The 22,920-nt window shown below is 59.2% G+C and overlaps 1 protein-coding gene across 1 annotated transcript in view; it reads right to left on the bottom strand.

The window, feature by feature from the left end:
* Nucleotides 1-22,920, bottom strand: part of abhd17b (abhydrolase domain containing 17B, depalmitoylase) — a 117,413-nt gene that overhangs the window by 54,075 nt on the left and 40,418 nt on the right. The gene's annotated exons all lie outside the window — the stretch shown is intronic.

Below are 22,920 nucleotides of genomic sequence, written 5' to 3'. Positions count from 1 at the left end.
TCCCTCTGCGACACGCACGCATTCACCCTCTCCCTCTGCGACACGCACGCATTCACCCTCTCCCTCTGCGACACGCACGCATTCACCCTCTCCCTCTGCGACACGCACGCATTCACCCTCTCCCTCTCTGCGACACGCACGCATTCACCCTCTCCCTCTCTGCGACACACACGCATTCACCCTCTCCCTCTCTCTCTACGACACGCACGCATTCACTTTCTATCTCTCTCTGTGACATGTACGCATTCACCCTCTCCCTCCATGCGACACGCACACATTCACCCTCTCCGCGACACGCACACATTCACCCTCTCCGCGACACGCACACATTCACCCTCTCCGCGACACGCACACATTCACCCTCTCCGCGACACGCACACATTCACCCTCTCCGCGACACGCACACATTCACTTTCTCCGCGACACGCACACATTCACCCTCTCCGCGACACGCACACATTCACCCTCTCCCTCCATGCGACACGCACACATTCACCCTCTCCGCGACACGCACGCATTCACCCTCTCCCTCCATGCGACACGCACACATTCACCCTCTCCGCGACACGCACACCTTCACCCTCTCCGCGACACGCACACCTTCACCCTCTCCGCGACACGCACACATTCACCCTCTCCCGTGACACTCACACATTCACCCTCTCCGTGACACGCACACATTCATCCTCTCAGTGATACGCACACATTCACCATCTCAATCTCTCTCTCTGTGACACGCACGCATTCACCCTCTTCCTCTCTGCGACACACACGCGTATACCCTCTCCCTCTCTTTCTGTGACACGCACGCAATCACCCTCTCCCTCTCTCTGTGACACGCACGCATTCACCCTCTCCCTCTGTGACTCGCACGCATTCGCCCTCTCCCTCTCTGCGACACGCACGCGTTCACCCTCTCCCTCTGCGACACGCACGCGTTCACCCTCTCCCTCTGCGACACGCACGCGTTCACCCTCTCCCTCTGCGACACGCACGCGTTCACCCTCTCCCTCTGCGACACGCACGCGTTCACCCTCTCCCTCTGCGACACGCACGCGTTCACCCTCTCCCTCTGCGACACGCACGCGTTCACCCTCTCCCTCTGCGACACGCACGCGTTCACCCTCTCCCTCTGCGACACGCACGCGTTCACCCTCTCCCTCTGCGACACGCACGCGTTCACCCTCTCCCTCTGCGACACGCACGCGTTCACCCTCTCCCTCTGCGACACGCACGCGTTCACCCTCTCCCTCTGGGACACGCACGCGTTCACCCTCTCCCTCGGTGACACGCACGCATTCACCCTCTCCCTCGGCGACACGCACGCGTTCACCCTCTCCCTCGGCGACACGCACGCATTCACCCTCTCCCTCTCTCTGCGACACGCACGCATTCATTTTCTATCTCTCTCTGTGACACGCATGCATTCACCCTCTCCCTCTGCGACACGCACGCATTCACCCTCTCCCTCTCTCTGCGACACGCACGCATTCATTTTCTATCTCTCTCTGTGACACGCATGCATTCACCCTCTCCCTCTGTGCGACACGCACACATTCACCCTCTCCGTGACACGCACGCATTCACCCTCTCCCTCTCTCTGCGACACGCACGCATTCATTTTCTATCTCTCTCTGCGACACGCACGCATTCACCCTCTCCCTCTGTGCGACACGCACGCATTCACCCTCTCCCTCTGTGCGACACGCACGCATTCACCCTCTCCCTCTGTGCGACACGCACGCATTCACCCTCTCCGCGACACGCACGCATTCACCCTCTCCGCGACACGCACGCATTCACCCTCTCCCTCCGCGACACGCACGCATTCACCCTCTCCCTCCGCGACACGCACGCATTCACCCTCTCCCTCCGCGACACGCACGCATTCACCCTCTCCCTCCGCGACACGCACGCATTCACCCTCTCCCTCCGCGACACGCACGCATTCACCCTCTCCCTCCGCGACACGCACGCATTCACCCTCTCCCTCCGCGACACGCACGCATTCACCCTCTCCCTCCGCGACACGCACGCATTCACCCTCTCCCTCCGCGACACGCACGCATTCACCCTCTCCCTCCGCGACACGCACGCATTCACCCTCTCCCTCCGCGACACGCACGCATTCACCCTCTCCCTCCGCGACACGCACGCATTCACCCTCTCCCTCCGCGACACGCACGCATTCACCCTCTCCCTCCGCGACACGCACGCATTCACCCTCTCCCTCCGCGACACGCACGCATTCACCCTCTCCCTCCGCGACACGCACGCATTCACCCTCTCCCTCCGCGACACGCACGCATTCACCCTCTCCCTCTGCGACACGCACGCATTCACCCTCTCCCTCTGCGACACGCACGCATTCACCCTCTCCCTCTGCGACACGCACGCATTCACCCTCTCCCTCTGCGACACGCACGCATTCACCCTCTCCCTCTGCGACACGCACGCATTCACCCTCTCCCTCTGCGACACGCACGCATTCACCCTCTCCCTCTCTGCGACACGCACGCATTCACCCTCTCCCTCTCTGCGACACACACGCATTCACCCTCTCCCTCTCTCTCTACGACACGCACGCATTCACTTTCTATCTCTCTCTGTGACACGTACGCATTCACCCTCTCCCTCCATGCGACACGCACACATTCACCCTCTCCGCGACACGCACACATTCACCCTCTCCGCGACACGCACACATTCACCCTCTCCGCGACACGCACACATTCACCCTCTCCGCGACACGCACACATTCACCCTCTCCGCGACACGCACACATTCACCTTCTCCGCGACACGCACACATTCACCCTCTCCGCGACACGCACACATTCACCCTCTCCGCGACACGCACACATTCACCCTCTCCGCGACACGCACACATTCACCCTCTCCGCGACACGCACACATTCACCCTCTCCGCGACACGCACACATTCACCCTCTCCGCGACACTCACACATTCACCCTCTCCGCGACACTCACACATTCACGCTCTCCGTGACACGCACACATTCATCCTCTCAGTGATACGCACACATTCACCCTCGCCCTCTCTGCGACACACGCGTTCACCCTCTCCCTCTCTTTCTGTGACACGCACGCAATCATCCTCTCCCTCTCTACGACACGCACGCATTCACCCTCTCACTCTGAGACTCTCAGGCATTCACCCTCTCTCTCTCCCTCTGTGACACGCACACATTCACCCTCTCCCTCTGTGACACGCACGCATTCACCCTCTCCCTCACCCTCCCGGCGACACGCACGCGTTCACCCTCCCGGCGACACGCACGCGTTCACCCTCCCGGCGACACGCACGCGTTCACCCTCCCGGCGACACGCACGCGTTCACCCTCCCGGCGACACGCACGCGTTCACCCTCCCGGCGACACGCACGCGTTCACCCTCCCGGCGACACGCACGCGTTCACCCTCCCGGCGACACGCACGCGTTCACCCTCCCGGCGACACGCACGCGTTCACCCTCCCGGCGACACGCACGCGTTCACCCTCCCGGCGACACGCACGCGTTCACCCTCCCGGCGACACGCACGCGTTCACCCTCCCGGCGACACGCACGCGTTCACCCTCCCGGCGACACGCACGCGTTCACCCTCCCGGCGACACGCACGCGTTCACCCTCCCGGCGACACGCACGCGTTCACCCTCCCGGCGACACGCACGCGTTCACCCTCCCGGCGACACGCACGCGTTCACCCTCCCGGCGACACGCACGCGTTCACCCTCCCGGCGACACGCACGCGTTCACCCTCCCGGCGACACGCACGCGTTCACCCTCCCGGCGACACGCACGCGTTCACCCTCCCGGCGACACGCACGCGTTCACCCTCTCCGCGACACGCACGCGTTCACCCTCTCGGCGACACGCACGCGTTCACCCTCTCGGCGACACGCACGCGTTCACCCTCTCGGCGACACGCACGCGTTCACCCTCTCGGCGACACGCACGCGTTCACCCTCTCCCTCTCTTTCTGTGACATGCACGCAATCACCCTCTCCCTCTCTCTGTGACACGCACGCATTCACTCCCACCCTCTCTGTGACTCGGAGTCATTCACCCTCTCCGAGACACGCACGCATTCACCCTCTCCGAGACACGCACGCATTCACCCTCTCCGAGACACGCACGCATTCACCCTCTCCGCGACTCGCACGCATTCACCCTCTCCCTATGTGACTCGCATGCAATCACCCTCTCCCTCTCTCTCTGCGACACGCACCCAATTCACCCTCTCTCTCTCTCTGCGACACGCATGCGTTCACCCTCTCCCTCTCACTCTGTGACACGCACGCGTTCACCCTCTCCCTCTGTGACTCGCACACGTTCATCCTCTCCCTCTGTGACTCGCACGCATTCACTTTCTATCTCTCTCTGCGACACGCACATTCACTTTCTACCTCTCTCTCTGCGACACGCACGCATTCACCCTCTCCCTCTCTGCGACACGCACGCATTCACCCTCTCCCTCTCTGCGACACGCAAGCATTCACCCTCTCCCTCTCTGCGACACGCACGCATTCACCCTCTCCCTCTCTGCGACACGCACGCATTCACCCTCTCCCTCTCTGCGACACGCACGCATTCACCCTCTCCCTCTCTGCGACACGCACGCATTCACCCTCTCCCTCTCTGCGACACGCACGCATTCACCCTCTCCCTCTCTGCGACACGCACGCATTCACTGTCTCTCTGCGACACGCACGCATTCACCCTCTCCCTCTCTCAGCGACACGCACGCATTCACCCTCTCCCTCAGCGACACGCACGCATTCACCCTCTCCCACTGCGACACGCACGCGTTCACCCTCTCCCACTGCGACACGCACGTATTCACCCTCTCCCACTGCGACACGCATGCATTCACCCTCTTCCTCTGCGACATGCACGCATTCACCCACTCCTTCTGCGACACGCACGCATTCACCCTCTCCCTCTGTGACACGCACACATTCAGCCTCTCCCTCTCTGCGACACGCACACATTCAGCCTCTCCCTCTCTGCGACACGCACGCATTCACCCCCTCCCTCTCTCAGCGACATGGACGCATTCACTTTCTATCTCTGTGACACGCACGCATTCACCCTCTCCCTCCATGCGACACGCACACATTCACCCTCTCCGCGACACGCACACCTTCACCCTCTCCGCGACACGCACACCTTCACCCTCTCCGCGACACGCACACATTCACCCTCTCCCGTGACACTCACACATTCACCCTCTCCGTGACACGCACACATTCATCCTCTCAGTGATACGCACACATTCACCATCTCAATCTCTCTCTCTGTGACACGCACGCATTCACCCTCTTCCTCTCTGCGACACACACGCGTACACCCTCTCCCTCTCTTTCTGTGACACGCACGCAATCACCCTCTCCCTCTCTCTGTGACACGCACGCATTCACCCTCTCCCTCTGTGACTCGCACGCATTCGCCCTCTCCCTCTCTGCGACACGCACGCGTTCACCCTCTACCTCTCTGCGACACGCACGCGTTCACCCTCTCCCTCTGCGACACGCACGCGTTCACCCTCTCCCTCTGCGACACGCACGCGTTCACCCTCTCCCTCTGCGACACGCACGCGTTCACCCTCTCCCTCTGCGACACGCACGCGTTCACCCTCTCCCTCTGCGACACGCACGCGTTCACCCTCTCCCTCTGCGACACGCACGCGTTCACCCTCTCCCTCTGCGACACGCACGCGTTCACACTCTCCCTCGGCGACACGCACGCGTTCACCCTCTCCCTCGGCGACACGCACGCGTTCACCCTCTCCCTCGGCGACACGCACGCGTTCACCCTCTCCCTCGGCGACACGCACGCGTTCACCCTCTCCCTCGGCGACACGCACGCATTCACCCTCTCCCTCTGCGACACGCACGCATTCACCCTCTCCCTCTCTCTGCGACACGCACGCATTCATTTTCTATCTCTCTCTGTGACACGCATGCATTCACCCTCTCCCTCTGCGACACGCACGCATTCACCCTCTCCCTCTCTCTGCGACACGCACGCATTCATTTTCTATCTCTCTCTGTGACACGCATGCATTCACCCTCTCCCTCTGTGCGACACGCACACATTCACCCTCTCCGTGACACGCACGCATTCACCCTCTCCCTCTCTCTGCGACACGCACGCATTCATTTTCTATCTCTCTCTGTGACACGCATGCATTCACCCTCTCCCTCTGTGCGACACGCACGCATTCACCCTCTGTGCGACACGCACGCATTCACCCTCTGTGCGACACGCACGCATTCACCCTCTGTGCGACACGCACGCATTCACCCTCTGTGCGACACGCACGCATTCACCCTCTCCGCGACACGCACGCATTCACCCTCTCCCTCTGCGACACGCACGCATTCACCCTCTCCCTCTGCGACACGCACGCATTCACCCTCTCCCTCTGCGACACGCACGCATTCACCCTCTCCCTCTGCGACACGCACGCATTCACCCTCTCCCTCTGCGACACGCACGCATTCACCCTCTCCCTCTGCGACACGCACGCATTCACCCTCTCCCTCTGCGACACGCACGCATTCACCCTCTCCCTCTGCGACACGCACGCATTCACCCTCTCCCTCTGCGACACGCACGCATTCACCCTCTCCCTCTGCGACACGCACGCATTCACCCTCTCCCTCTGCGACACGCACGCATTCACCCTCTCCCTCTGCGACACGCACGCATTCACCCTCTCCCTCTGCGACACGCACGCATTCACCCTCTCCCTCTGCGACACGCACGCATTCACCCTCTCCCTCTGCGACACGCACGCATTCACCCTCTCCCTCTGCGACACGCACGCATTCACCCTCTCCCTCTGCGACACGCACGCATTCACCCTCTCCCTCTGCGACACGCACGCATTCACCCTCTCCCTCTGCGACACGCACGCATTCACCCTCTCCCTCTGCGACACGCACGCATTCACCCTCTCCCTCTGCGACACGCACGCATTCACCCTCTCCCTCTGCGACACGCACGCATTCACCCTCTCCCTCTGCGACACGCACGCATTCACCCTCTCCCTCTGCGACACGCACGCATTCACCCTCTCCCTCTGCGACACGCACGCATTCACCCTCTCCCTCTGCGACACGCACGCATTCACCCTCTCCCTCTGCGACACGCACGCATTCACCCTCTCCCTCTGCGACACGCACGCATTCACCCTCTCCCTCTGCGACACGCACGCATTCACCCTCTCCCTCTGCGACACGCACGCATTCACCCTCTCCCTCTGCGACACGCACGCATTCACCCTCTCCCTCTGCGACACGCACGCATTCACCCTCTCCCTCTCTGCGACACGCACGCATTCACCCTCTCCCTCTGCGACACGCACGCATTCACCCTCTGCGACACGCACGCATTCACCCTCTCCCTCTGCGACACGCACGCATTCACCCTCTCCCTCTGCGACACGCACGCATTCACCCTCTCCCTCTGCGACACGCACGCATTCACCCTCTCCCTCTGCGACACGCACGCATTCACCCTCTCCCTCTGCGACACGCACGCATTCACCCTCTCCCTCTGCGACACGCACGCATTCACCCTCTCCCTCTGCGACACGCACGCATTCACCCTCTCCCTCTGCGACACGCACGCATTCACCCTCTCCCTCTCTGCGACACGCACGCATTCACCCTCTCCCTCTCTGCGACACGCACGCATTCACCCTCTCCCTCTCTGCGACACGCACGCATTCACCCTCTCCCTCTCTCTCTACGACACGCACGCATTCACTTTCTATCTCTCTCTGTGACACGTACGCATTCACCCTCTCCCTCCAACGACACGCACACATTCACCCTCTCCGCGACACGCACACATTCACCCTCTCCGCGACACGCACACATTCACCCTCTCCGCGACACGCACACATTCACCCTCTCCGCGACACGCACACATTCACCCTCTCCGCGACACGCACACATTCACCCTCTCCGCGACACGCACACATTCACCCTCTCCGCGACACGCACACATTCACCCTTTCCGCGACACGCACACATTCACCCTCTCCGCGACACGCACACATTCACCCTCTCCGCGACACGCACACATTCACCCTCTCCGCGACACGCACACATTCACCCTCTCCGCGACACTCACACATTCACGCTCTCCGTGACACGCACACATTCATCCTCTCAGTGATACGCACACATTCACCCTCGCCCTCTCTGCGACACACGCGTTCACCCTCTCCCTCTCTTTCTGTGACACGCACGCAATCACCCTCTCCCTCTCTGCGACACGCACGCATTCACCCTCTCACTCTGAGACTCTCAGGCATTCACCCTCTCTCTCTCACTCTGTGACACGCACGCAATCACCCTCTCCCTCACCCTCCCGGCGACACGCACGCGTTCACCCTCCCGGCGACACGCACGCGTTCACCCTCCCGGCGACACGCACGCGTTCACCCTCCCGGCGACACGCACGCGTTCACCCTCCCGGCGACACGCACGCGTTCACCCTCCCGGCGACACGCACGCGTTCACCCTCCCGGCGAGACGCACGCGTTCACCCTCCCGGCGACACGCACGCGTTCACCCTCCCGGCGACACGCACGCGTTCACCCTCCCGGCGACACGCACGCGTTCACCCTCCCCGCGACACGCACGCGTTCACCCTCTCCCTCTCTTTCTGTGACATGCATGCAATCACCCTCTCCCTCTCTCTGTGACACGCACGCATTCACTCCCACCCTCTCTGTGACTCGGAGTCATTCACCCTCTCCGAGACACGCACGCATTCACCCTCTCCGAGACACGCACGCATTCACCCTCTCCGCGACACGCACGCATTCACCCTCTCCGCGACACGCACGCATTCACCCTCTCCGCGACACGCACGCATTCCCCCTCTCCGCGACACGCACGCATTCCCCCTCTCCGCGACACGCACGCATTCCCCCTCTCCCTCTCTGTGACGCGCACACATCCACCGTCTTCCTCTCTCTCCCTGTGACACGCACGCATTCACCCTCTCCGCGACACGCACGCATTCACCCTCTCCGCGACACGCACGCATTCACCCTCTCCGCGACACGCACGCATTCACCCTCTCCGCGACACGCACGCATTCACCCTCTCCGCGACACGCACGCATTCACCCTCTCCGCGACACGCACGCATTCACCCTCTCCGCGACACGCACGCATTCACCCTCTCCGCGACACGCACGCATTCACCCTCTCCGCGACACGCACGCATTCACCCTCTCCGCGACACGCACGCATTCACCCTCTCCGCGACACGCACGCATTCACCCTCTCCGCGACACGCACGCATTCACCCTCTCCGCGACACTCACACATTCACCCTCTCCGCGACACTCACACATTCACGCTCTCCGCGACACGCACACATTCATCCTCTCAGTGATACGCACACATTCACCCTCGCCCTCTCTGCGACACACGCGTTCACCCTCTCCCTCTCTTTCTGTGACACGCACGCAATCACCCTCTCCCTCCCGGCGACACGCACGCATTCACCCTCTCACTCTGTGACACGCACGCAGACACGCACGCGTTCACCCTCCCGGCGACACGCACGCGTTCACCCTCCCGGCGACACGCACGCGTTCACCCTCCCGGCGACACGCACGCGTTCACCCTCCCGGCGACACGCACGCGTTCACCCTCCCGGCGACACGCACGCGTTCACCCTCCCGGCGACACGCACGCGTTCACCCTCCCGGCGACACGCACGCGTTCACCCTCCCGGCGACACGCACGCGTTCACCCTCCCGGCGACACGCACGCGTTCACCCTCCCGGCGACACGCACGCGTTCACCCTCCCGGCGACACGCACGCGTTCACCCTCCCGGCGACACGCACGCGTTCACCCTCCCGGCGACACGCACGCGTTCACCCTCTCCGCGACACGCACGCATTCACCCTCTCCGCGACACGCACGCATTCCCCCTCTCCGCGACACGCACGCATTCCCCCTCTCCGCGACACGCACGCATTCCCCCTCTCCCTCTCTGTGACGCGCACACATCCACCGTCTTCCTCTCTCTCCCTGTGACACGCACGCATTCATCCTCTCCGCGACACGCACGCATTCACCCTCTCCGCGACACGCACGCGTTCACCCTCTCCGCGACACGCACGCGTTCACCCTCTCCGCGACACGCACGCGTTCACCCTCTCCGCGACACGCACGCGTTCACCCTCTCCGCGACACGCACGCGTTCACCCTCTCCGCGACACGCACGCGTTCACCCTCTCCGCGACACGCACGCGTTCACCCTCTCCGCGACACGCACGCGTTCACCCTCTCCCTCTCTTTCTGTGACATGCACGCAATCACCCTCTCCCTCTCTCTGTGACACGCACGCATTCACTCCCACCCTCTCTGTGACTCGGAGTTATTCACCCTCTCCGCGACACGCACGCATTCACCCTCTCCGCGACACGCACGCATTCACCCTCTCCGCGACACGCACGCATTCACCCTCTCGGCGACACGCACGCGTTCACCCTCTCGGCGACACGCACGCGTTCACCCTCTCGGCGACACGCACGCGTTCACCCTCTCCCTCTCTTTCTGTGACATGCACGCAATCACCCTCTCCCTCTCTCTGTGACACGCACGCATTCACTCCCACCCTCTCTGTGACTCGGAGTTATTCACCCTCTCCGCGACACGCACGCATTCACCCTCTCCGCGACACGCACGCATTCACCCTCTCCGCGACACGCACGCATTCCCCCTCTCCGCGACACGCACGCATTCCCCCTCTCCGCGACACGCACGCATTCCCCCTCTCCGCGACACGCACGCATTCCCCCTCTCCGCGACACGCACGCATTCCCCCTCTCCGCGACACGCACGCATTCCCCCTCTCCGCGACACGCACGCATTCCCCCTCTCCCTCTCTGTGACGCGCACACATCCACCGTCTTCCTCTCTCTCTCTCTGTGACACGCACACATTCACCCTCTCCCTCTCTGCGACACGCACGCATTCACCCTCTCCCTCTCTGCAACACGCAAGCATTCACCCTCTCCCTCTCTGCAACACGCAAGCATTCACCCTCTCCCTCTCTCTCTCTGTGACACGCACGCAATCACCCTCTCCCTTTCTCTGTGACACGCACGCATTCACTCCCACCCTCTCTGTGACTCGGACGCATTCACCCTCGCCCTATCTCTGTGACACGCACGCATTCACCCTCTCCGCGACACGCACGCATTCACCCTCTCCGCGACACGCACGCATTCTCCCTCTCCGCGACACGCACGCATTCTCCCTCTCCGCGACACGCACGCATTCTCCCTCTCCGCGACACGCACGCATTCTCCCTCTCCGCGACACGCACGCATTCTCCCTCTCCGCGACACGCACGCATTCTCCCTCTCCGCGACACGCACGCATTCTCCCTCTCCGCGACACGCACGCATTCTCCCTCTCCGCGACACGCACGCATTCTCCCTCTCCGCGACACGCACGCATTCACCCTCTCCGCGACAAGCACGCATTCACCCTCTCCGCGACACGCACGCATTCACCCTCTCCGCGACACGCACGCATTCAACCTCTCCGCGACACGCACGCATTCAACCTCTCCGCGACACACACGCATTCACCCTCTCCGTGACACGCACGCATTCACCCTCTCCCTCTCTCCCTCTGTGACTCGCACGCATTCACCCTCCCCCTCTGTGACTCGCACTCATTCCCCCTCTCCCTCTCTGTGACACGCACACATCCACCGTCTTCCTCTCTCTCTCTGTGACACGCACACATTCACCCTCTCCCTCTCTGCGACACGCACGCATTAACACTCTCAATCTTTTTCTCGGTGACACGCACGCATTCACCCTCTCCCTCACTCTCTCCGCGACACGCACGCATTCACTCCCACCCTCTCTGTGACTCGGACGCATTCACCCTCGCCCTATCTCTGTGACACGCACGCATTCACCCTCACCGCGACACGCACGCATTCACCCTCACCGCGACACGCACGCATTCACCCTCACCGCGACACGCACGCATTCACCCTCACCGCGACACGCACGCATTCACCCTCACCGCGACACGCACGCATTCACCCTCACCGCGACACGCACGCATTCACCCTCACCGCGACACGCACGCATTCACCCTCACCGCGACACGCACGCATTCACCCTCACCGCGACACGCACGCATTCACCCTCACCGCGACACGCACGCATTCACCCTCACCGCGACACGCACGCATTCTCCCTCTCCGCGACACGCACGCATTCTCCCTCTCCGCGACACGCACGCATTCCCCCTCTCCGCGACACGCACGCATTCCCCCTCTCCGCGACACGCACGCATTCACCCTGTCCGCGACACGCACGCATTCACCCTCTCCGCGACACGCACGCATTCTCCCTCTCCGCGACACGCACGCATTCTCCCTCTCCGCGACACGCACGCATTCACCCTCTCCGCGACACGCACGCATTCTCCCTCTCCGCGACACGCACGCATTCTCCCTCTCCGCGACACGCACGCATTCTCCCTCTCCGCGACACGCACGCATTCTCCCTCTCCGCGAAACGCACGCATTCTCCCTCTCCGCGACACGCACGCATTCACCCTCTCCGCGACACGCACGCATTCACCCTCACCGCGACACGCACGCATTCACCCTCACCGCGACACGCACGCATTCACCCTCTCCGCGACACGCACGCATTCACCCTCTCCGCGACACGCACGCATTCACCCTCTCCGCGACACGCACGCATTCACCCTCTCCGCGACACGCACGCATTCACCCTCTCCGCGACACGCACGCATTCACCCTCTCCGCGACACGCACGCATTCACCCTCTCCGCGACACGCACGCATTCACCCTCTCCGCGACACGCACGCATTCACCCTCTCCGCGACACGCACACATTCATCCTCTGTGATACGCACACATTCACCCTCTCAATCTCTCTCTCTGTGACACGCACGCATTCACCCTCTTCCTCTCTCCCTCTGTGACTCGCACGCATTCACTCTCTCCCTCTCTGCGACACGCACGCATTCACCCTCTCCCTCTCTGTGACACGCACGCATTCACCCTCTCCCTCTCTGTGACACGCACACATCCACCGTCTTCCTCTCTCTCTCTGTGACACGTACACATTCACCCTCTCCCTCTCTGCGACACGCACGCATTAACCCTCTCAATCTCTTTCTCGGTGACACGCACGCATTCACCCTCTCCCTCTCTGCGACACGCAAGCATTCAGCCTCTCCCTCACCCTCTCCGCGACACGCACGCGTTCACCCTCTCCGCGACACGCACGCGTTCACCCTCTCCGCGACACGCACACGTTCACCCTCTCCGCGACACGCACACGTTCACCCTCTCCGCGACACGCACACGTTCACCCTCTCCGCGACACGCACACGTTCACCCTCTCCGCGACACGCACACGTTCACCCTCTCCGCGACACGCACACGTTCACCCTCTCCGCGACACGCACACATTCATCCTCTCAGTGATACGCCCACATTCACCATCTCTGTGACACGCACACATTCACCCTCTCAATCTCTCTCTCTGTGACACGCACGCATTCACCCTCTTCCTCTCTCCCTCTGTGACTCGCACGCATTCACTCTCTCCCTCTCCGCGACACGCACGCATTCACCCTCTCCCTCTCTGCGACACGCACGCATTCACCCTCTCCCTCTCTGCGACACGCACGCATTCACCCTCTCCCTCTCTGCGACACGCACGCATTCACCCTCTCCCTCTCCCTCTCTGCGACACGCACGCATTCACCCTCTCCCTTTCTGCGACACGCACGCATTCACCCTCTCCCTCTCTGCGACACGCACGCATTCACCCTCTCCCTCTCTGCGACACGCACGCATTCACCCTCTCCCTCTCTGCGACACGCACGCATTCACCCTCTCCCTCTCTGCGACACGCACGCATTCACCCTCTCCCTCTCTGCGACACGCACGCATTCACCCTCTCCCTCTCTGCGACACGCACGCATTCACCCTCTCCCTCTCTGCGACACGCACGCATTCACCCTCTCCCTCTCTGCGACACGCACGCATTCACCCTCTCCCTCTCTGCGACACGCACGCATTCACCCTCTCCCTCTCTGCGACACGCACGCATTCACCCTCTCCCTCTCTGCGACACGCACGCATTCACCCTCTCCCTCTCTGCGACACGCACGCATTCACCCTCTCCCTCTCTGCGACACGCACGCATTCACCCTCTCCCTCTCTGCGACACGCACGCATTCACCCTCTCCCTCTCTGCGACACGCACGCATTCACCCTCTCCCTCTCTGCGACATGCACGCATTCACCCTCTCCCTCTGCGACACGCACGCATTCACCCTCTCCCTCTCTGCGACACGCACGCATTCACCCTCTCCCTCTGCGACACGCACGCATTCACCCTCTCCCTCTGCGACACGCACACATTCACCCTGTCTGTGACATGCACACATTCACCCTGTCTGTGACACGCACACATTTTCCCTCTCTGCGACACGCACGCATTCACCCTCTCTGCGACACGCACGCATTCACCCTCTCCCTCTCTGCGACACGCACGCATTCACCTTCTCCCTCTCTGCGACACGCACACATTCACCCTCTCCCCCTCTGCGACACGCACACATTCACCCTCTCTCTCTGCGACACGCACACATTCACCCTCTCTCTCTGCGACACGCACACATTCACCCTCTCTCTCTGCGACACGCACACATTCACCCTCTCTCTGTGACACGCACACATTCACCCTCTCTCTGTGACACGCACACATTCACCCTCTCTCTCTGTGACATGCACATTCACCCTCTCTCTCTGTGACATGCACATTCACCCTCTCTCTCTGTGACATGCACATTCACCCTCTCTCTCTGTGACATGCACATTCACCCTCTCTCTCTGTGACACGCACACATTCACCCTCTCCCTCTGTGACACGCACACATTCACCCTCACTCTCTGAGATACGCACACATTCACCATCTCTCTCTCTGTGACACGCACACATTCACCCTCTCTCTCTCTCTCTCTGTGACACGCACACATTCACCCTCTCTCTCTGCGACACGCACACATTCACCCTCTCTCTGCGACACGCACACATTCACCCTCTCTCTCTGCGACACGCACACATTCACCCTCTCTCTCTGCGACACGCACACATTCACCCTCTCTCTCTGCGACACGCACACATTCACCCTCTCTCTCTGCGCCACGCACACATTCACCCTCTCTCTCTGCGACACGCACACATTCACCCTCTCTCTCTGCGACACGCACACATTCACCCTCTCTCTCTGCGACACGCACACATTCACCCTCTCTCTGCGACACGCACACATTCACCCTCTCTCTCTGCGACACGCACACATTCACCCTCTCTCTCTGCGACACGCACACATTCACCCTCTCTGCGACACGCACACATTCACCCTCTCTCTCTGTGACACGCACACATTCACCCTCTCTCTCTGTGACACGCACACATTCACCCTCTCTCTCTGTGACACGCACACATTCACCCTCTGTGACACGCACACATTCACCCTCTCTGTGACACGCACACATTCACCCTCTCTCTCTGAGACACGCACACATTCACCCTCTCTCTCTGAGACACGCACACATTCACCCTCCCCCTCTGAGACACGCACACATTCACCATCTCTCTCTGTGACACGCACACATTCACCAACTCTCTCTGTGACACGCACACATTCACCATCTCTCTCTCTGTGACACGCACACATTCACCCTCTCTCTCTCTGACACTCACACATTCACCCTCTCTCTCTCTGACAGCACACATTCACTCTCTCTCTCTGCGACACGCACACAATCACACTCTCTCTCTGCGACACGCACACATTCACCCTCTCTGTCTGCGACACGCACACATTCACCCTCTCTCTCTCTGACACGCACACATTCACCCTCTCTCTCTCTGACACGCACACATTCACCCTCTCTCTCTCTCTGACACGCACACATTCACCCTCTCTCTCTCTCTGACACGCACACATTCACCCTCTCTCTCTGACACGCACACATTCACCCTCTCTCTCTGACACGCACACATTCACCCTCTCTCTCTGACACGCACACATTCACCCTCTCTCTGACACGCACACATTCACCCTCTCTCTCTGACACGCACACATTCACCCTCTCTCTCTGACACGCACACATTCACCCTCTCTCTCTGACACGCACACATTCACCCTCTCTCTCTGAGACACGCACACATTCACCCTCTCTCTCTGAGACACGCACACATTCACCCTCTCTCTCTGTGACACGCACACATTCACCCTCTCTCTCTCTGACAGCACACATTCACTCTCTCTCTCTCTCTGACACGCACACATCACCCTCTCTCTCTCTCTGACACGCACACATTCACCCTCTCTGTCTGCGACACGCACACATTCACCCTCTCTCTCTGACACGCACACATTCACCCTCTCTCTCTCTCTGACACGCACACATTCACCCTCTCTCTCTCTCTGACACGCACACATTCACCCTCTCTCTCTCTCTGACACGCACACATTCACCCTCTCTCTCTCTCTGACACGCACACATTCACCCTCTCTCTCTCTCTGACACGCACACATTCACCCTCTCTCTCTCTGACACGCACACATTCACCCTCTCTCTCTCTCTGACACGCACACATTCACCCTCTCTCTCTCTCTGACACGCACACATTCACCCTCTCTCTCTCTCTGACACGCACACATTCACCCTCTCTCTCTCTCTGACACGCACACATTCACCCTCTCTCTCTCTCTGACACGCACACATTCACCCTCTCTCTCTCTGACACGCACACATTCACCCTCTCTCTCTCTCTGACACGCACACATTCACCCTCTCTCTCTCTCTGACACGCACACATTCACCCTCTCTCTCTCTCTGACACGCACACATTCACCCTCTCTCTCTCTCTGACACGCACACATTCACCCTCTCTCTCTCTGACACGCACACATTCACCCTCTCTCTCTCTCTGACACGCACACATTCACCCTCTCTCTCTCTCTGACACGCACACATTCACCCTCTCTCTCTCTGACACGCACACATTCACCCTCTCTCTCTCTGACACGCACACATTCACCCTCTCTCTCTCTCTGACACGCACACATTCACCCTCTCTCTCTCTCTGACACCGACACCTTCACCCTCTCTCTCTCTCTGACACCGCACACATTCACCCTCTCTCTCTCTCTGACACGCACACATTCACCCTCTCTCTCTCTCTGACACGCACACATTCACCCTCTCTCTCTGACACGCACACATTCACCCTCTCTCTCTCTGACACGCACACATTCACCCTCTCTCTCTCTCTGACACGCACACATTCACCCTCTCTCTCTCTCTGACACGCACACATTCACCCTCTCTCTCTCTCTGACACGCACACATTCACCCTCTCTCTCTCTGACACGCACACATTCACCCTCTCTCTCTCTCTGACACGCACACATTCACCCTCTCTCTCTCTCTGACACGCACACATTCACCCTCTCTCTCTCTCTGACACGCACACATTCACCCTCTCTCTCTCTCTGACACGCACACATTCACCCTCTCTCTCTCTCTGACACGCACACATTCACCCTCTCTCTCTCTCTGACACGCACACATTCACCTCTCTCTCTCTCTGACACGCACACATTCACCCTCTCTCTCTCTCTGACACGCACACATTCACCTCTCTCTCTCTCTGACACGCACACATTCACCCTCTCTCTCTCTGACACGCACACATTCACCCTCTCTCTCTCTGACACGCACACATTCACCCTCTCTCTCTCTGACACGCACACATTCACCCTCTCTCTCTCTGACACGCACACATTCACCCTCTCTCTCTGACACGCACACATTCACCCTCTCTCTCTGACACGCACACATTCACCCTCTCTCTCTCTGACACGCACACATTCACCCTCTCTCTCTGACATGCACACATTCACCCTCTCTCTCTGACACGCACACATTCACCCTCTCTCTCTGACACGCATACATTCACCTCTCTCTCTCTGACACGCACACATTCACCCTCTCTCTCTCTGACACGCACACAATTCACTCTCTCTCTCTGACACGCACACATTCACCCTCTCTCTCTCTCTGACACGCACACATTCACCCTCTCTCTCTCTGACACGCACACATTCACCCTCTCTCTCTCTGACACGCACACATTCACCCTCTCTCTCTCTCTCTGACACGCACACATTCACCCTCTCTCTCTCTGACACGCACACATTCACCCTCTCTCTCTCTCTGACACGCACACATTCACCCTCTCTCTCTCTCTGACACGCACACATTCACCCTCCTCTCTCTCTGACACGCACACATTCACCTCTCTCTCTCTCTGACACGCACACATTCACCCTCTCTCTCTCTGACACGCACACATTCACCCTCTCTCTCTCTGACACGCAACACATTCACCCTCTCTCTCTCTCTGACACGCACACATTCACCCTCTCTCTCTCTGACACGCACACATTCACCCTCTCTCTCTCTCTGACACGCACACATTCACCCTCTCTCTCTCTCTGACACGCACACATTCACCCTCTCTCTCTCTCTGACACGCACACATTCACCCTCTCTCTCTGTGACACGCACACATTCACCCTCTCTCTCTCTGACATGCACACATTCACCCTCTCTCTCTCTGCCACGCACACATTCACCCTCTCTCTCTGTGACACGCACACATTCACCCTCTCTCTCTCTCTGACACGCACACATTCACCCTCTCTCTCTCTCTGACACGCACACATTCACCCTCTCTCTCTCTGACACGCACACATTCACCCTCTCTCTCTCTCTGACACGCACACATTCACCCTCTCTCTCTCTGACACGCACACATTCACCCTCTCTCTCTCTGACACGCACACATTCACCCTCTCTCTCTCTGACACGCACACATTCACCCTCTCTCTCTCTGACACGCTACACATTCACCCTCTCTCTCTCTCTGACACGCACCCATTCACCCTCTCTCTCTCTGACACGCACACTCATTCACCCTCGCTCTCTCTCTGACACGCACACGATTCACCCTCTCTCTCTGACACTCCACACATTCACCCTCTCTCTCTGACACGCACACATTGCACCCTCTCTCTTCTGATCACAGCTCACATTCACTCCTCTCCTCGCTGACCTCGCTCACATGCACTCCTCTCTCTCTCACACGCACAGCATTCACTCTCTCTCTCTGACACCACACATTCACTCTCTTCTCTCTTGACACGCACACATTCAATCTCTCGCCTCGTGACACGCACAAATTCACTCTCTCTCTCTGACACGCACACATTCACGCCTCTCTCTCTGTAGCACGCACACATTCACTCTCTTCTCTCTGACACGCACACCATTCACTCTCACTCTCTCTGACTACGCACACATTCACCTCTCTCTCTGACACGCACACATTCACTCTCGCTCTGTGACAACGCACACTATTCACCCTCTCTCTCTTGACACGCACACATTCACCCTCTCTCTCTCTGACACGCACACATTCACCTCTCTCTCTCTGACACGCACACATTCACCCTCTCTCTCTCTCTGACACGCACACATTCACCCTCTCTCTCCTCTGACACGCACACATTACCCTCTCCTCTCTCTCTGACACGCACACATTCACCCTCTCTCTCTCTCTGACACGCACACATTCACCCTCTCTCTCTCTCTGACACGCACAACATTCACCCTCTTCTCTCTCTGACACGCACACATTCACCCTCTCTCTCTCTCTGACACGCACACATTCACCCTCTCTCTCTCTCTGACACGCACACATTCACCCTCTCTCTCTGTGACACGCACACATTCACACTCTCTCTCTCTCTGACACGCACACATTCACCCTCTCTCTCTCTCTGACACGCACACATTCACCCTCTCTCTCTCTCTGACACGCACACATTCACCCTCTCTCTCTGACACGCACACATTCACCCTCTCTCTCTCTGACACGCACACATTCACCCTCTCTCTCTCTGACACGCACACATTCACCCTCTCTCTCTCTGACACGCACACATTCACCCTCTCTCTCTCTCTGACACGCACACATTCACCCTCTCTCTCTGACACGCACACATTCACCCCTCTCTCTCTGACACGCACACATTCACCCTCTCTCTCTGACACGCACACATTCACCCTCTCTCTCTCTGACACGCACACATTCACCCTCTCTCTCTCTGACACGCACACATTCACCCTCTCTCTCTCTCTGACACGCACACCATTCACCCTCTCTCTCTCTGACACGCACACATTCACCCTCTCTCTCTCTGACACGCACACATTCACCCTCTCTCTCTCTCTGACACGCACACATTCACCCTCTCTCTCTCTCTGACACGCACACATTCACCCTCTCTCTCTCTCTGACCACGCACACATTCACCCTCTCTCTCTCTCTGACACGCACACATTCACCTCTCTCTCTCTGACACGCACACATTCACCCTCTCTCTCTCTGACACGCACACATTCACCTCTCTCTCTGACACGCACACATTCACCCTCTCTCTCTGACACGCACACATTCACCTCTCTCTCTCTGACACGCACACATTCACCCTCTCTCTCTGACACGCACACATTCACCTCTCTCTCTCTCTGACACGCACACATTCACCCTCTCTCTCTCTGACACGCACACATTCACCCTCTCTCTCTCTGACACGCACACATTCACCCTCTCTCTCTCTCTGACACGCACACATTCACCCTCTCTCTCTCTGACACGCACACATTCACCCTCTCTCTCTCTGACACGCACACATTCACCTCTCTCTCTCTGACACGCACACATTCACCCTCTCTCTCTCTCTGACACGCACACATTCACCCTCTCTCTCTCTGACACGCACACATTCACCCTCTCTCTCTCTGACACGCACACATTCACCCTCTCTCTCTCTCTGACACGCACACATTCACCCTCTCTCTCTCTGACACGCACACATTCACTCTCTCTCTCTCTGACACGCACACATTCACCCTCCCTCTCTCTCTGACACGCACACATTCACCCTCTCCTCTCTGTGACACGCACACATTCACCCTCTCTCTCTGTGACACGCACACATTCACCCTCTCTCTCTCTGTACACGCACACATTCACCCTCTCTCTCTCTGACACGCACACATTCACCCTCTCTCTCTTGGACACGCACACATTCACCCTCTCTCTCTTGACACGCACACATTCACCCTCCTCTCTCTGTGACACGCACACATTCACCCTCTCTCTCTCTGACACGCACTCATTCACCCTCTCTCTCTCTTGACACGCACACATTCACCCTCTCTCTCTCTGACACGCACACATTCACCCTCTCTCTCTCTGACACGCACACATTCACCCTCTCTCTCTCTGACACGCACACATTCACACCTCTCTCTCTCTCAGACACGCACACATTCACCCTCTCTCTCTCTCTGACACGCAACACATTCACTCCTCTCTCTCTCTCTGACACGCACACATTCACCCTCTCTCTCTCTCTGACACGCACACATTCACCCTCTCTCTCTCTCTCTGACACGCACACATTCACCCTCTCTCTCTCTCTGACACGCACACATTCACCCTCTCTCTCTCTCTGACACGCACACATTCACCCTCTCTCTCTCTCTGACACGCACACATTCACCCTCTCTCTCTCTCTGACACGCACACATTCACCCTCTCTCTCTCTCTGACACGCACACATTCACCCTCTCTCTCTCTGACACGCACACATTCACCCTCTCTCTCTCTCTGACACGCACACATTCACCCTCTCTCTCTCTCTGACACGCACACATTCACCCTCTCTCTCTCTCTGACACGCACACATTCACCCTCTCTCTCTGTGACACGCACACATTCACCCTCTCTCTCTGTGACACGCACACATTCACCCTCTCTCTCTGACACGCACACATTCACCCTCTCTCTCTGACACGCACACATTCACCCTCTCTCTCTCTGACACGCACACATTCACCCTCTCTCTCTGACACGCACACATTCACCCTCTCTCTCTGACACGCACACATTCACCCTCTCTCTCTGACACGCACACATTCACCCTCTCTCTCTGACACGCACACATTCACTCTCTCTCTCTGACACGCACACATTCACTCTCTCTCTCTGACACGCACACATTCACTCTCTCTCTCTGACACGCACACATTCACTCTCTCTCTCTGACACGCACACATTCACTCTCTCTCTCTGACACGCACACATTCACTCTCTCTCTGACACGCACACATTCACTCTCTCTCTCTGACACGCACACATTCACTCTCTCTCTCTGACGCGCACACATTCACCCTCTCTCTCTGACGCGCACACATTCACCCTCTCTCTCTGACACGCACACATTCACCCTCTCTCTCTGACATGCACACATTCACCCTCTCTCTCTGACATGCACACATTCACCCTCTCTCTCTGACACGCACACATTCACCCTCTCTCTCTCTCTGACACGCACACATTCACCCTCTCTCTCTCTCTGACACGCACACATTCACCCTCTCTCTCTCTGACACGCACACGTTCACCCTCTCTCTCTCTGACACGCACACGTTCACCCTCTCTCTCTCTGACACGCACACGTTCACCCTCTCTCTCTGTGACACGCACACATTCACCCTCTCTCTCTCTGACATGCACACATTCACCCTCTCTCTCTCTGCCACGCACACATTCACCCTCTCTCTCTGTGACACGCACACATTCACCCTCTCTCTCTGTGACACGCACACATTCACCCTCTCTCTCTGTGACAC

The sequence above is a fragment of the Carcharodon carcharias genome, chromosome 4, assembly GCF_017639515.1.
Source record: "Carcharodon carcharias isolate sCarCar2 chromosome 4, sCarCar2.pri, whole genome shotgun sequence".
Classification (NCBI taxonomy): Eukaryota; Metazoa; Chordata; class Chondrichthyes; order Lamniformes; family Lamnidae; genus Carcharodon; species Carcharodon carcharias.
The sequence above is the reverse complement of the archived record's forward strand: the minus strand, read 5'-3'. Positions and strand labels throughout refer to the sequence as shown.